Source organism: Pseudorasbora parva, chromosome 16 (assembly GCF_024679245.1).
Source record: "Pseudorasbora parva isolate DD20220531a chromosome 16, ASM2467924v1, whole genome shotgun sequence".
In the NCBI taxonomy this organism is placed as follows: domain Eukaryota; kingdom Metazoa; phylum Chordata; class Actinopteri; order Cypriniformes; family Gobionidae; genus Pseudorasbora; species Pseudorasbora parva.
Genome location: NC_090187.1, coordinates 34,350,552 through 34,367,992, shown reverse-complemented (window position 1 = coordinate 34,367,992; position 17,441 = coordinate 34,350,552). Strand labels below are relative to the sequence as shown.

The 17,441-nt window shown below is 41.0% G+C and overlaps 1 long non-coding RNA gene across 2 annotated transcripts in view; it reads right to left on the bottom strand.

Annotated features, from left to right (window-relative positions):
- Nucleotides 1–17,441, bottom strand: part of LOC137043488 (uncharacterized) — a 160,005-nt gene that overhangs the window by 65,207 nt on the left and 77,357 nt on the right. The window contains exon 4 of one of the 2 annotated variants that reach the window (XR_010898493.1): nt 5,863–5,992. The exons of the other annotated variant lie outside the window; for it this stretch is intronic. This is a non-coding gene — a long non-coding RNA (uncharacterized lncRNA). The remainder of the gene's footprint in view (nt 1–5,862; nt 5,993–17,441) is intronic. 2 annotated transcript variants of the gene reach the window in all.

Below are 17,441 nucleotides of genomic sequence, written 5' to 3'. Positions count from 1 at the left end.
ATCAGAACACCTTTTTCTACTTAGACAGAGACAAAGAAGGAGGGAGAGAGAGACAGCAAGGGGTAGTCATACAAAATAGAAAGGAGAAACAGCCATTTCACTGCTGACTTTTAAAAAAAAAATCAAATAATAAAACAAATATTTTCAGTTCCTTTTTAAGAAAAGAAAAAAAGTATAATGTGTGTAGGTTTTATACATTTGTATGTATGACACTAATACCTGTGCTACATGGTGAGTTAGGGTTAGGTTTTTATGTGGGTTAATATAGGGTATATAAAATAGGGTTAAACATTGTTCTCCACCACATATTTGCTTATTTTAACAAAAGATATTGAATATACTGATATGCAATATCAGTCTGGTATAAAATCATATAAATATAAAGATATTTGGTGAGTAGTTACATATATAGGTACATATAAACATGGTAAATGCATTTACTAGTATAGATATCAGGTTGACATATTTTCTTTGCACTAATTGTTAGCATAAAAAAGCCTACATATTAAGTGAGATATCTTAGCGATATATCTTAATAGTGAGATATCATCTCAACTTTGATCATATCTGATTCTCGTTTATAGATTACCGAGTAGACGGGATCAGACGCAGCTCAGAACCCTTAATAGCACAGAGCAGCACAGGAACCCTAGAATGAAGAATGTGAATGACTCCATTAACAGAGGAACATCTGCATGCACCAATAAAACGGAGACAGGAGGAGAGGAGTATGCTGTATTGTTGTGCTCCATAGCGCAGACAAGGGAGGCTGGCAGAATGTCTATTTCACAGAGAACAAAAACCTGCCCTGTATTGACAAAGGAGACAGGAGAGTTTTCCCAGCAAATTGAAATTCAATTCTAATCTGGCTCTGAATTATTTGCTTTGCACTGTATTGGGGGGGGGAAACGATGCCAAAGCCTGTGTTCAGCTCAACACATCTCACATAACACCAGAGTAAAGCCAGTGTAAGGGTAATTTTAGATATTCAAAACATTACAAAAATAAGATGAAATCACAATATTACAAAAATAAGATGAAAGCTTACTTACACTAACTTGTGTAAAATTATTAAATTTGATATTAAATATACATTTTAATAAAGGTCACAGGTTCAGCTAGTGTTTAAGAGCCATGTGGAAATTGGTAAACAGGTTGGACTTGCTGTCCGTAATCGAGAGGCTTAACCATAAGTCTTGGCTTAAGCTCATAATTCCACAGTGGGAAAATTGAAAGGAATGCTGGAAAAATTGTCAAAATAGTGAGAGGAAAAAAAAGTGCACAAGTCAGTCGTTATTTGTTACCTCATTTGCATGAATGCATTTTCGATCAGCGGGGCTGAGATCACTTACAACGCATATAATAACCATTTTCATATACATCCATTAATATTGTCGTTATCATCATATCGTTAATATTTATCTTTAACTGATAACTGGACAATATATATTAAAAAAAAACTACAATAAAATGTGTCATTTAAAGTGGTACAGGTTAAGTATTATAATGTACTAGGGGTGTAACAAGTCCAAACCTATTCATCTCCACCCACATTGATAAATAAAATGTAGCATTATAATCAACAGTAAATTTTTTTGTTAACATTTTACCATAGGTCTTGAACTATTGCATTAATATTGTATTGTGAGTTCAGTGATATATCGTGATATGTATTGAATAATGACATGAGGGTATCGTTACACCTCTATAATGTACAGTTTTGTAAAATAGATATTCATTTTGATTACATTAATAGTGTTATTAAATTATTAGCATTTTAACTGTAAGTGGATGAAAGCAAATATAATCTAAATAGAAATAATAAAAATAAGCATAAGCATGCTTATACGAATATAATACGAATATAAGCTAATATATACACTATATTGCCAAAAGTATGGGGGTAACCCTCCAAATCATTGAATTTAGGTGTTGCAATCACTTTCATGGCCACAGGTGTATAAAATCAAGCACTAGGCATGCAGACGCTTCTACAAATTTGTGAAAGAATGAGTTGATCTCAGGAGCTCAGTGAATTTAAGCATGGTACCGTGACAGGTTGCCATAAGTCCATTCGTGAAACCGCACTACTAAATATTCCACAGTCATCTGTTAGTGATATTATAAAGTGGAAGCCATTGAGAATAACAGCAACACAGCCACAAAACGGTAGGCCACGTAAAATCACAGAGCAGGGCCAGCACCATTTGAAGCGCACGGTGCTCAGAGCAGAAACTTTCTGCATAGCTACAGACCCTTCAAACTTTGTGTGGCCTTCAGATTAGCTCAAGAACAGTGAGTAGAGAGCTTCATGGAATGGCTTTCCATGGCCGAGCAGCTGCATCCAAGCCTTACATAAACAAGTGCATGCAAAGCATTGAGTACAGTGGTGTAAAGAACGGCACCACTGGACTCTGGGGTGATGAATCATGCTTCTCTGTCTGGCAATCCGATGGACGAGTCTAGGTTTGGTGGTTGCCAGGAGAACAGTACTTGTGACACTACAATGCCAGACTGCATTGTGCCAAGTGTAAAGTTTGGTGGTTTGCTTTTCAGGGGTTGGGCTTGGCCCCTTAGTTCCAGTGAAAGGAACTCTCAATGCTTCAGCATACCAAGACAGTTTGGACGAATGAGCGAGTTTGGTGTGGAAGAACTTAATCAAAATGTCTTTTTATTAAAGCATACAATTAAACATACAATTCTCTTGCACATTTTGAGAATAAAAATAATAAATAAATAATAATAATAATAATAAATAGTTGAAAATAAAAAAAATCTAATAAACAGTAAACTTAAAATGATACAACATCAAAACAAGAAAAGTAATAGTAATGCTAAAAAAACCAAAACAATGATGGAAGTAACACCATAGGCTAACCACAATTCCTCACATCGTCCCAACCCCCTATCCACCTGTCAAACCCTTCCCTGTGTATCTCTACCCCAACCTCCCTTCCTCGTAGAGACCTTCACTCAAAAACCATTACAATTGTAAATGGATTGTGTGATAGGATGTGGACTGTTGTGCTGGATTTGTAGTTTTTAGGTATGGTATGAGGGGTTTCCATGTTTTATTGAATAAGATGAGCCTGACCCTCAGCGTATCCTTTCTAAATTAAGTGTGTTAGGGTGTGGAAGAACTTGACTGGCCTGCACAGAGTCCTGACCTCAACCCAAAAGAACAACTTTGGGATAATTTAGAGCGGAGACTGCAGGCCAGGGCTTCTCGTCCAACATCAGTGCCTGACCTCACAAATGTGCTTTAAGAAGAATAATAAACCTTGTGGAAAGCATTCCCAGAAAAGCTGTTAAAGCTGCAAAGGGTGGACCAACTCCATACTAAACCCAATGGATTAAGAATGGAATGCCATTAAAGTTCATGTGCTTGTAAAGGCAGACGTCCCAAAACTTTTGCCAATATAGTGTATTTTCAATTTCGACCAATACAATGCATAGAAAATCTTTCAAGGTCCCGTTCTTCGCGATTCCATCTTTTAAACTTTATTTAGTGTGCAATGTTGCTGTAAGAGCATAAATAATACCTGTAAAATTATAAAGCTCAAAGTTCAAGCGCAATATTTTATTTAACAGAAGTTCCATTTCAAAGCCTACAGCGAGCGGCCGGTTTGGACTACACCTCTGCACTTTCTTCAGGAATGACGTCACTAGAACCGTTTGTTGACTAACCCTCCGCCCACAAGAACACGCAAAATAGGGGCCATGGTCTTGTTGCTCTCCAGCGTGGAGAAGAGCGCGCATTCAGCGCTTGCATCTCCCCGTTATGGTAAGAGGCGTGACCTTTCCAGGCAAAGTGCGCTAAGCTGCTGTCCAATCAGAACACGGGAAGCGCTGGCCCAATCAGAACTCATTACGTGTTTCTGAAGGAGGGACTTCATAGAACAAGGAAATCATCAGGCCGTTTTTAGGACAGAAAAAACAGCGCTGTACAGATAAGTAAATTGTGTGAAAAATACTGTTTTTTTACACGCGAAACATGAACTCATGTTTACACTGTAAACATAATCAAAGCAACATGCGAAGAACGGGACCTTTAATATCAGCCGATAACCAATAAGGTACTGCGGCTTAATTTAACTATTTGAAACCAAATTAGGGTAAATGATAATAGAATTGTATAATAAAGTCTATACCAATCTTAATGAAGCTATTAAACATACATGTTAAATTAATAGATCACAGCCGATCATCTGGTCAAGTTTACACGAACACATAAGCATGTCACTATCTTTTGCTCCTCTTTGCCCCTAAACCCCGACAGCAGAGTCCTGCACGGGTCCGATTTTGTAAATCTGGACCCGCCCGTACCTGCGGTGCGTTAAACCGCATCCGACCCGTTTTCCGACATGGAGCACTAATTAAAATCCGCACCCGACCCGCTTAAAATAGACCTGACCCAAAATAAAATCAGTTTAGCATAATAACATTATTTAGGCCTACACATTTATTGCCAGGTCATACAAAAGTAATTACAGCACACCTCGCCACGTCTTTAAAATTTGAGCACATTATTTTCAATGAGTGTACGCACACTGGCGGCAGCATTCGGCGCCTGTCTGCGGCGACTCAGGAAGTTGTTCAAAATCCTGCCTCGCCACAGCACAGAGCTCCAATGTACTGATTTCACAATGTGTTACAAGATGCACACATCATGCAGCTCTTCTGTCAGAAGTGGATTCAAAACTGAGCTCGCGTGTAGGCCGATATAATGTGCGCGCCCGGCGCTGAGCTTTGAGTCCGGTGTGCGACCCCCTTGAAGCCTTGTGTGATTTTTTGAAAGTGAGAGAATCCTGGGAGGGCGAGCAGCGGCACGAGCATGAATAACCAAATATTGTTTCGAAATTATTTTATTAACTTGAAATACAGGCAAGACATATTTTTGTGGATTTGTTACTACAAATATTCATATAAATGCATTTTAAACCTGTGTTAGACCCATGTTTCCCCCTTGTCCGACCTGACCCGCACCCGTATCCGACAGTTTTTCACCCGTTTCAGCAAAATTTGCAGGTCCACCCGTCGGGTACCCGAACCCGTGAAGGACTCCGCCTGACAGGTCGGGTTTAATCGGCACTGTAACATCAGAGCATTCCGTGCTTAGGAGGACCGCCAAACATGGGGACACAAGACAAGCTCCCATCCACCCTAGTACTCTCCAACTACCACCTCCATTCACCCTGATTCTGCTCTGCAGCTTCATCAGATACCGCTCAGCCGTGACCAAGCAGCTCGTCAAAATCAAGCCCTCCTCCCCCTCCGTCCGCTGCCCAACCAGGGATGACAGGGAGGCTGACATATGTTGGTTTAGCCTCTCTCTCCTGGAGTGACATTTTGCCCAAGAGGCTGAGATAAAACAGATCAGCTCCAGTGGGCCGCAGCAAAGCTCCACTATCACACTCTGTTGCGGTGATGGAGGCCTGGCATTTTGGCCGCATTGATCAATGACACAGCAAGTAAAACAAAAAAGGATAAAAATGCATTGTGATATTTTGGCAGGTTAGAAACGGATGAAGGGAAGAAAAGAAGGTGAAGAGAGATGAGGCGGCAGAAGAGAAGGAAAGGAGGCAGGGGTGGGGGTGCGTGCTGTCTCTTTTCCATTTAAAGAGAGAAATGTAAAGGTGGCAGATAGATTGAGACTGACATTGAACGGTGGGAAGACAAAGGCAGAGTGGATGGAGGGTAGAGGATGGACTCATCTCTATCTTTTTTTTCTCTATGGACGACGGCCACTATGATTGACAACCTAATTCAGTGGGAGCGTGGTGACACCTTTAATAACATGAAATCGTGTGTGAGTGTGTGTCTGTGTGTAAGTGTGACACTGTCTCAGACTCCAGCCTCTACCTGTTAGCTGGATTATTACATCGTCAGCTTGGGGAATTCAGAGTCCTCTTCTCTCCACCACACTCCACTCCTGCTCCCAGCAGCACTGTCCATCTCTTCACAGAACTTCGCTGTACCTACAGCGAACACACTGATAATAGAGAACGATTTGTAAATGGCAAAAAAGGGCTTGTGCAATTTCAGTTCAAATCATGGTTGGGCACAATTTTGAAATGTATTGCCTGTATTTCAGGTCCTAAGTAGAAATTTTACTTGAAATGGCCATGTCCCAAGAGGACGCTGGAACATTGCTGACATTGAAATACAAGAATTACAATTCGAATTGGAATGACAGAAAGAATTTAATTAATTGCAATTGCAAAAGGGAACACAGTCACACAATAGAGGAATTGCATTAGCTAGAAATGAAAATAGGAAAACAGTACTTCATGTTATTTAAAGGGGTGATGAATTGAGAAATCATCGTTCCCTTGAGCTTTTGATATATAAAAGGTCATGATCAGGTCAATATAAAAGTATCCTGTAAGTTTCAGAGCAGAAAACTTCCTTTTTAGTCAAAGAAAAGCTTTTATAGACACCAGGCCCAGAACACGATTGTGTGTTTCATCCTTACGTCACCGCACAACGAAAACCCACCTCTAAAGAATAATAAACACGTGCAGTTCTGTAGCCCCTCCAACTGACTCATAGGATCACGCTAGCCAACAGCAAAAACATGCTGAAGAAGATAGCAAAATATTTTGGAAGAACAGTCTCTGCATAAGCTTCCTTTGGATCCTAATATTAGAAATGTGTGATACTTCATTTATTTTTAATGAAGTTCCAGCTCACGTGGGGAAGAACGTTTGTGTGTTCGCTTCATTTCGTTTCATTTCATTTTTTTTAATATGTAATAGTAATCCTGGAGTTATGTGTTTTCCAGGCGGGGTATAAAATGAAATAATTTTCCTTTCTTGATCTGGGCATGCGCACACGTGTGTGTGTGTGTGTGTGTGTGTGTGTGTGTGTGTGTGTGTGTGTGTGTGTGTGTGTGTGTGTGTGTGTGTGTGTGTGTGTGTGTGTGTGTGTGTGTGTGTTCGCGCTTATATTTCACCGATTGAGCGGGCCATGTAATACAGAAATAATATTCCAATCAATCGCGGGTGGATGAGAAATAAATCGTTGTATTTGTTAGATAAAGACATTTAAGAGCCCTGTGAGAGAATCATCCTGGTTGCTGCTTTCAAAACAATCCCTTCCTCGTGTGAAATGAACTGAAGGGGAGCTGAAGCTCATTAAATATGCAAATCTTATCTAATCCTAGGCATGGGCGTTTACTTCCAAGTCTCCAGTGCGGCACACCCATCAAAACCTAGCATTTTGGATAGAGCCTCAAAACCAATGTAGAAAATAGCCTAATTACTTATTGGTTATGATGTTTTTGAATGTAAAAAAACACACCTCAGACAACAATATAAAAAATATACAAAAGCCAGTTCATGACACCTTTCACACTGAACGTTTTGTGTTATTGGGCTCCACTTTGGGGTCAATTAGAGAATTCTGGGAAATGGTGTTCTTAAAACATGGTTCATAACATGAAAACAGAACATTTAAATTTAAATAGATTAAAAAAATAATTAAATTATATATTTTTTGTGCCACTGCAAATATTGACTGTATTAACTTACATTTACAACATTAAATACAGTTTTGCATTATGCTTGCTACCTCAATTCAAATTAAATTCACATTCAGGAATTAAAATGGAATTCAAAAGGCATTCTTCAGTTCTGAATGGCGCACAACCCTGGTCCAAATAAATGATTTAGTGTCTCTGAACTCTGTACTGGCTTCTTAAAACTTTGGTCCAGTTCACTCAATTCCCTCATAGGTGATCTGAAGGTCGAATGAGAGATAATCAGCTAAAAGAGAGACAGAGAGCAAGCCCTGAAGATGAACCTGAAACTCATAACATGACTCATAACACAGATCTACAAGCCAAATGACAACAATGCTGCCAAATATCCTAAAGTTTAGCTGTCCAAACACACACTGAAGGTGCTACTCCGGAGCATTGCTTAAGGTCACGGCTACACAGGCATCCTCCAGGAATGAGCTGAATCAGCAGGAGGTGAGGGGTGAGTCTCAGCTGTTGGGCATCGCTCAGGTCAGGCTGCCTGGACTTCCACACCTGAGTCATTAGTCTATTAAAATGCTGAGAAAGCTATGAATCACACATACCACACTATCAAGTCAGATATGCCTCCAAACAAATGAAAACACACCCAGGACCTTATGACTCTGGTCACATAATAGTCCCATATCAGATAAAATCAGTTCTGTGCACACTACATTAATTGTCCTGAAGTGTTCAGAGAGGAACTTCTATATACCTTCATAGAGAGAGTATAATAGGGAAGTAAACACCAAATCATAATTGAAAAATATCAGAGAGCGAACCATTGAAATTACCCTTAAATACACAATGTGCACTGGCTGCACAGTTCCATTAGAACTAAATTAATAGCAAACAGAACATGAAAAGTTAGACCAACATGAGACATTGAATTTATTACAAAAACATCACTAATAATTCCATGAGGCTGAAAACTACAGCATGGCACAAAGAAATGAACTCCGCAGATACACTATTTTAAAAAACTGACATTCAGACTACAACCTGTGCCTACAAAGAAACTTTTAGAAAGCGAGCAGGAAAGAGAAAGGGCAAATGTCAGATAGCAGATGTGTGTCTACTGTGTGTACATCTCAGTGGAGCCTTGGCTCTCTGATACAAACAGTTTGAGGTTTCCTCATTAATCTCCTCTGGAGAGAAAACGAGCAGCATTAATCTCTGGCCTGGTGGGAGTCTACACACTATTGCCCACACAACTGACCTCAGAACAGCCCACACTGACCAACAGTCTATTCAATGCCAGCAGAGACTCGGTCCATCAGTTCAGTTCATGCCCAGACAGTCAGTCTCAACTGGTTCAGAGTAAAATGTATGCTTCATTTTGCCAAATATCTGCTGTAGCCAAGCTCAATTACAGCTCAATGCCATTATCAATTCTACCTCAAGCAATTTCAGAGCCAAAGACATTGCAGCTAATGTTAGATTAGTAAAGGAACAGTTTGTATAAAGTTTGAACTTACTCACCCTCATCTTGTTCCAAAACTTGATAGTTTTTCATGCGTTTTCATTTGATTGTTAAATAATTTTCATGCAGCTTTCGATATAAAGCTATAAAGAAAAAAATCCTCTATAAAAGAAGTCCATATAACTTGAGCTCTATATTCCAAGTTTTCTGGAGCTCTATATTCCAAGTTTTCTGAAGAAGTATGAGTTCTTGTACAAGTATGAGTTTTGTGAGGCTTTAGCGTGTGATTTGGAGGGAAGAGTATAGTCAATATAATAATTTTATCTTAAAGGATTAGTTAACTTAAAAATTACCCCATGATTTACTCACCCTCAAGCCATCCTAGGTGTAAATGATTTTCTTCTTTCTGATGAACACAATTAATAACTGAAGAGTTATATTAATAAATATCCTGATGAATCCAAGCTTTATAATGGCAGTGAACATGAGTTTGAAGCTCAAAAAAGTGCATCCATCCATCATAAATGTACTCCACTTTAATAAAAACCTCCTGAAGAAGCGATGAGTTTGTGTAAGAAAAATATAAATATTCAACACGTTACAAAGTAAAATATCTGCTGGAAGCTAGATATTTTACTTTGTAACATGATGAATATTGATATTTTTCTTACACAAACGTATTGCTTCTTCAAAAGGGCTGTTTCTAGGGCTGTGGTAGGGGCTGTAGGGCTGAAAAACTACCAATATCTTGGTAAATAATGCTGTTTAATATGATATTGCTTTAAGTGAGTAAAATCTATTTAAATTATATTTACAAATATTTAACAACTGAGAACGATGCCATTTATGCATTTCACATTCTTTCTGAAGGAAGCACCACTACAACTTCTGAAAGTGACCAGCTGTGTTTTAGCAAAAAGTAATGTCTATTTAGATCTATTTAACACTAGAAGTCAAATAAGAAACCATTCAGACACTGTATAATCTAATATAAAACTAAAACACTTGTCACATGCCTGTCCTGTCTTGTGTGCACATGTGGGTTTTGTCATGTCTCCGGTCTACTGTCAACCCCGCCCTTCTTGTTATCTGATTATTGGTTTATTTGCCCCACCTGTTCTCCCTCATTATCTGCCTTGTTTGTTCCCTTTATAATCTCCTTGTGTTTGTCAGTCTGTGTTGGATCCTTGTGTAATGTCTGCGTCTCCCGTTCCCCCAGTGACTTCTGTTGGTATGTTTTGAGTTTTAGTTTATGTTCTATTATGTGTTTTGCCCCCTCGTGGGTGTTTGTTTTGTATTTATGTTTTATTTGTTCTAAATAAATATATCCTTTTCTGCACTTGAGTCCTCACACCATTTCCATCGTCTGTGACGTGACAGAAGGATCCAACCATACAATGAGGACTCAGCAGAGAAGTTTTCCCTCGGTGCCAGTTCCGGGGGTCCCGAGTCCGGGAATCCCGAGTCCGGACATGGCCTGGAGGGCCGTAATGGGAGGGTTTGTGGTGGCAGTCCTGCATGATTGGGAAAAGCACAGGGTGTCATCCACCACTCCGGTGGTCCCAGTGCCGGTGGATCGTGTTCCGGTGGTCCCTGTGCCGGTGGATCATGTTCCGGTGGTCCCTGTGCCGGTGGACTCCGTTCCGGTGGTCCCGAGTCCGGAAACGGCCTGGAGGGCTGTGATGGGATGCTTTGTGGTGGCAGTCCTGCATGCGTGGAAGGAGCACAGGGCTTTATCCGAAGCCCCGGAGGCAGTTCCGGTGGTCCCAGTTCCGGTGGATCGTGTGCCGGTGGTCTCAGTTCCGGCGGATCGTGTTCCGGTGGTCCCTGTGCCGGCGGATCGTGTTCCGGTGGTCCCTGTGCCGGTGGATCGTGTTCCGGTGGTCCCAGTTCCGGCAGATCATGTTCCGGTGGTCCCAATGCCAGCAGATCGTATTCCGGTGGTCCCAGTGCCGGTGGATACTGCTGGACTGGAGAAGTTTCCCCAACGCCCTGCCTGCGCCGCTGAGGCGCCCTGCTCTCCCTGCGCCGCTGAGGCGCCCTGCTCTCCCTGCGCCGCTGAGGCGCCCTGCTCTCCCTGCGCCGCTGAGGCGCCCTGCTCTCCCTGCGCCGCTGAGGCGCCCTGCTCTCCCTGCGCCGCTGAGGCGCCCTGCTCTCCCTGCGCCGCTGAGGCGCCCTGCTCTCCCTGCGCCGCTGAGGCGTCCTGCTCTCCGTGCGCCGCTGAGGCGTCCTGCTCTCCGTGCGCCGCTGAGGCGTCCTGCTCTCCGTGCGCCGCTGAGGCGTCCTGCTCTCCGTGCGCCGCTGAGGCGTCCTGCTCTCCGTGCGCCGCTGAGGCGTCCTGCTCTCCGTGCGCCGCTGAGGCGTCCTGCTCTCACCGCTCCTCCCTGGCGCCCCCTGCACTCACCGCGCCACCCAGGAGTCCTGCTCTCACCGCGCCGCCCTGGCCGCCTGAACTCTGCGGGCCGCCCGACCTCGGCGGGCCGTCCTGGCCATTCGAACTTTGTGTGCCACCGTGGCCTCTTGAACTTTTTGTTTTCCTTGTCCCTCCCTTGTTTACCCCTCCCTTGTCTGTTTCTTCCTGGTCAGTCCCTCCCGTGCCCCCCTGGTCAGTCCCTCCCGTGCCCCCCTGGTCAGTCCCCCCCGTGCCCCCCTGGTCAGTCCCCCCCGTGCCCCCCTGGTCTGTCCCTCCCGTGCCCCCCTGGTCTGTCCCTCCCGTCCCGCCCTGGTCTGTCCCTCCCGTCCCGCCCTGGTCTGTCCCTCCCGTCCCGCCCTGGTCTGTCCCTCCCGTCTCGCCCTGGTCTGTCCCGCCCGTCCCTAGTGGAGCGTCTGGTAGCCGCTCCTTAAGGAGGGGGTAATGTCACATGCCTGTCCTGTCTTGTGTGCACATGTGGGTTTTGTCATGTCTCCGGTCTACTGTCAACCCCGCCCTTCTTGTTATCTGATTATTGGTTTATTTGCCCCACCTGTTCTCCCTCATTATCTGCCTTGTTTGTTCCCTTTATAATCTCCTTGTGTTTGTCAGTCTGTGTTGGATCCTTGTGTAATGTCTGCGTCTCCCGTTCCCCCAGTGACTTCTGTTGGTATGTTTTGAGTTTTAGTTTATGTTCTATTATGTGTTTTGCCCCCTCGTGGGTGTTTGTTTTGTATTTATGTTTTATTTGTTCTAAATAAATATATCCTTTTCTGCACTTGAGTCCTCACACCATTTCCATCGTCTGTGACGTGACAACACTGCACATTCTCCACATTAAATATACTTAAATATTAAATATACACTGATTCATAATAAATCTACAAAAGTAATTCAGCCAAGAGCATGGAGGGATTTTCTCCTTTTCTTCTGATGTTTGACAAACAGCAGCAGGTTTACATATTAGCAGGCTGTCACTTTAAGACCTAATGCATGGATCCTATTGACACGCATCTGGTTTCTTTCCCCAACTGATAACTTAACGTTCAAGTTTTCAAACTTTATGATGCTAAGGACCCCAAATATGACCCCCCCCCACCCTTTCTAAAAACCCTTTATTTTTACATACGAAAAAACATTTAAAAAGTTAGATAAATAATAAGTGTGACATTATAAATACAACTTATTGTTTCCCATCTTAAATTGGCTATAAATATTGGCTGTATAAACCTGACGAAGAATATTTTCAATTAAAAATGATTTACATAAGCAACTTTGATTGTATGCAAGCAGCTTACGAACGGCGTTAGAATACTGCCTTACAACCCCAGTGCTCACTAAAGACACAAAGCAAACATACAATTCTGGAATGTATACTGCAAGAAAGCAGAGAAACATTTGGGGATGAAACATTTAGAATGTTTGGTAGACTTTATCCATTTTTGCTTTGTCTTTTTATTCTCAGAAATTTCCTTGGGACCCCTTAGAACCTTCTGGAGGACCCCTGGGGGGTTTGAAAACCCCTGACGTAAGACATTACTGACGCAACATATAATATAGCACGTAGCATAAACGTTTTGAACTGCGAGAGATGTTACACTTTATTCGTAAGTTGAATACAGAAGGCAGTCTGGCATAAGCTAGATATTCCTTTTTTTTTTTTAATTACAAAACTCATCGATTCGCTTCAAAAGATCTTTATTAACACCCGGAACCGTGTGGAGTACATTTATGATGGAGGGACGCACTTTTTTGAGCTTCAAAAAACTTGTGAACCCACTGCCATTATAAAGCTTGGAAACATCAGGATATTTAATAATATACCCTGATTGTGTTCACCAGAAAGAAGAAATTCATATACACCTAGGATGGCTTGAGGGTGAGTAAATCGTGGAGTAATTTTCCTTTTAAAGTGAACTAATCCTTTAAACCTGTAAAATACAACCCACAGTTTACCCATCACTTTTCAGGTTTGTGTAAGGAAATTACATTTAAGTCATTATTCACTAAATTTTCCTCTCCAGTGAGCTGATAATTTATAACCACTGCATATGGATCTGTCAGAACTCATGAATTTTAAAGCATTCACAAATTCATTCAGAAATCAAAACTCAACTCACCGACTGATGGGATCTAATGACAGCTGTTCTTGAATTAACAGCTCACTGAAGGATTCAGTTATCAGGGAATACTGACTTAAATTTGGTTATAATCTTCACACAATGCAAATCTACAGCTGTAGAGGACTTCAAATAGCAGAGAAGAAAATAAGGCTATTTTTATGGTGCTTATTGGCGTTTTAACATCTGTGGTCACTAGGAACTGTCTTTAAAGACCTGCACTAACTAATGTTTTGCTCAACAGAAGTCATAAAGGTTTGAAACGACATGAGGACGTCCTTCTTAGGGTTAACTTTACTTTTAAAAGAAACAAAAAGCCTCTTTATAAGCAAGGTCAGTTAAATGCCAACTGTCAAAAGCACCCGGAAGACCACATACCAATCCATCCAACTGACATTGACATCCTGATGCATTTAAGTAAAGGAATTGAAAATGCAAAGGCTAAATATTGCGATTTAGTTTGAAAGTATACAGACCTTCATTTATGCATGTAGGCCATCACGACAACAAACACTGTGGACAGACAAAGAAGAGAAAGATGTCCTATTCCCCCATCACATCCTCCTCTCTTCATCCTATAAACAAAAGCTGTCTTCTCGATGGTCCATTTTAGACATTATACTAACTATAAGTATCTTTGCAACTACAGGTCAACTAACTCTAAGTATCCCTAACTTAGGGTTAGACATGTTAGCAGATATTAAGCAGACAGTCTACTAATACTCTAATGAGAGTTAGTTGACATGTAAATGCAAAGTTACTAAGTAGAACGTGCAAAGTGGACCATTGAAATAAAATGTAACCAGTCTTTCTGTTTAAACACTATCCAAATATTGTGAGCAAGATGCCTTTGCTTCCTCATAGAACTCTTACAGAAATGCCCTTGAAACGAGGAGAAAAGAACATTGAAATACTGAATTAGGTGGAGTGATCTCAGCAATGCAACCATAGCAACTCGTTCTCACCTTGAACCACAGGAAGTGGAGGTAAACACGAAGAGCGGTGAATTGAAAGAAAAACAAAATAAAGTCTTTTGTGTTACTTGATTCCGTGTTCCTGGAAGCTTCAGTGTGTGATTCTGAGGGAAAGCTGGTGACTGCGCTCACACTTTATTTTAAAGCTGTAAAATACAGCCCACAGTTTACCCCTCACATTGCCTCTAATCTTCACAAACCTCTCAAAAATCACACCTATGCGACTCAAAGAAAAGTAATCATGATTGACTTGTAAACGTTTCATAGAAGAAAAAATGTTTTAAGAGTCAAATAAGTACAGTACCACTAGACTAAAAAAATAAAAAAATAAAAAATAAATAAAACATTGTATAATAATGTATTTTTCAAAAATGGATTGTCCCCATTTTCCAGGGTGTTGTTTTCCATTTGAAGTAGATAGAATAAAAGGTATAGATACACTTTCGTTAGATTTCATTAATTTATCATTGATTGCCCCCCCTTCAGCTCTAAAATCGGATATGCACAGAAATACTTGCAACACACCTTGAGTAGGGGTGTGAGGACAAGGGTGCGAAAAACGGATGGTGACGCTTCTCGCACTCTCTTATGTGAAAGTATGAGACCGCATGCGTGAGTCCTGCTCCTGTGTGTGTTCACTCGGCAGGTGTAAAAGTGTGTTTGTACTAACGAAGAGACGGAACGGAAGTGGGCGAACGTGTTTAAACGATGCAAAACTTTGTGCCTATTAAAATGCTAAAAGAATCTGACTTTTGTTTTTTCAAGGGTTACATACCAGAAAACTTTTATCCTTTGTGGCAGGAAACAGAACATAACAGAATGTTGTAGGATGTATATAGGGTGCAATATTTTAATCTCTCTTTTCCCAGTAGAAATTTCTCCAGGAACTGCTCGCATTTTGATTTTATTATATTTTTGGTCTTGACAAGAGAAACATGACAGGAAATAATGTCGGGAGACAACGTGCAGCGACTCCGTATACAAATAGCACACAGCAATAGAGTTTGGTGTCAGCATGTTGCTATGCTAACAACCTGATACTTCAAGCAGCATGAAAAAAACATAGTGTACAATATTTCTTTTTAAATTTAGATTTAACTTTTGAGTGAGCTGTATTGGCCATATTTCCAATAACATCATGAAATTTATTTGATAACCCATCAAACTTTCTCCCTGGCTCTCATGCTGAAAACAGCTGGAAATAATCGAAATTAACCAAAATATTTACTACTGGCTTTATGATTGGTTACCAAACAGCTGCTGCTTAGCAATAATGACCATATTCTCTTTCATAATATATTCTACATCTCTCTCTCTCCTTTTCTCATAACCAATTTCCCCATCATCATCAACCTAATTTTCCACAATCAATATCCCAACCACATAAATGAAAAACACTTCTCATAGGCACCTCTGGAGTTATAATCACCATGCTCTTGTATTGACAGACTACAGGAGACATATGACACGGGCCATTTCCCACTAGACTGCTGCGCACCAGTGGTATTAGATTTAAAAACACGTAACAAAGCCAGTGATAAAGGTGGAGGAAATCTGCGCATAGGGACAAGAAGCCATTTAGACCGGTGCTTCAATAATGGATGTATCATGACTTTTTAAAAAGGCTGGGCAAATAGTCACAATGTTACTTGTCTTAGATCTGTTCCCTCTGCACCTTGCTGCTTGAAAACCACACATTAAATTGAAACATTTAAACAGATGGACTAGAAATTTTCTTGCTACACTTTGGAGCAGACAGGCTCAATCTGTCCTAGTATACCAATGCCTGTATATGGGGCAATTCTAATAGCCAGGTAACCTTTCAAATGACAGGCATTCTATGTGCTCTTTTGTAACATATAAAGACAAATCTATACTTGAGTACAGAGGTGCAGGCAGAGAGATGGAGAGTGACAAGGGGAAATCAGGTTTAGAGGGATTTAAAATGACAGAAGAGAATAGATATATAAACAAGATAGAATTTAAAGACAAATCTCTGATTTAGAGACTCATCCTGCTTAAAAACATCTTAAACGAGCCTAATGTGGTTTGTCATTTTTGCTGGTTTAAGCATGTCTCGCAGCTAGAGGTTACATTAAACACAATTTCCGTCATTTAACAGAAGAGAAAATAAATCTGGCCAACTGTCTCCATATTCTGACATTAATTAGGATCAGAAATTGAGCAAATGTGAGAATATAAAACTACATTATTTTACTAAAGCATAAAATTAAACACTAAACAAGACTCCAGCAAGCAACAGCCGTCCTTTCACTGTCTCGGTTAACTATCCACAACTTTCCCGAACTCTAAACTTTCCCCATGATCCCATGATGGCAATGTAGAACATGCCAGTAACAAACTTCTGGTTTACGTTAGTCTGTAGATACTGCTCTCAGCTAAACGCTTGGTTGTATTATCAGGACTCAGGAGTAGACTTTTACAACAGCGCTTCAGGCAAAATTATCACATCTTAAACTTAGCTGGTGCTGCAGATAGTAATCCCGTAATATTAACAGTATTGGCAACGATATGCGTCTGTTCATTCATTCTTGTCAAAGTTACCCGCTGAATTGACAACACACTGACGTCAGACGCACGTCCGCTAACAAACCAATAGATGATGACGACAGGACACCAGTCACTCATGTAAAGCTCTTTAGTGCGCTGGCATAACTGCAATGTGAAAGCATACCAAAACTAACCAAATGGATACAATATATCAAAACACAAACTTTGGTTCGGACCTGGGTGCGGACTTTCAGGTGTGAAAACGCCCTGAGACTCACTGTATGTGATGTCCATGTACTGAACTCTTGTTATTTAACTATGGCAAGGTTAATTCCATTTTTCCTTCTAGGGCACCTTTACATTTTCACTGATAGCCCAAAATTGATCTGGTTTTAGCCTAGACATCAGTGCTGTGTTTGGATGGCCATTAGATGTCTTTTAAATGCATAATTTCTTGCTGGGACCAGTCTAACCCCTTTAG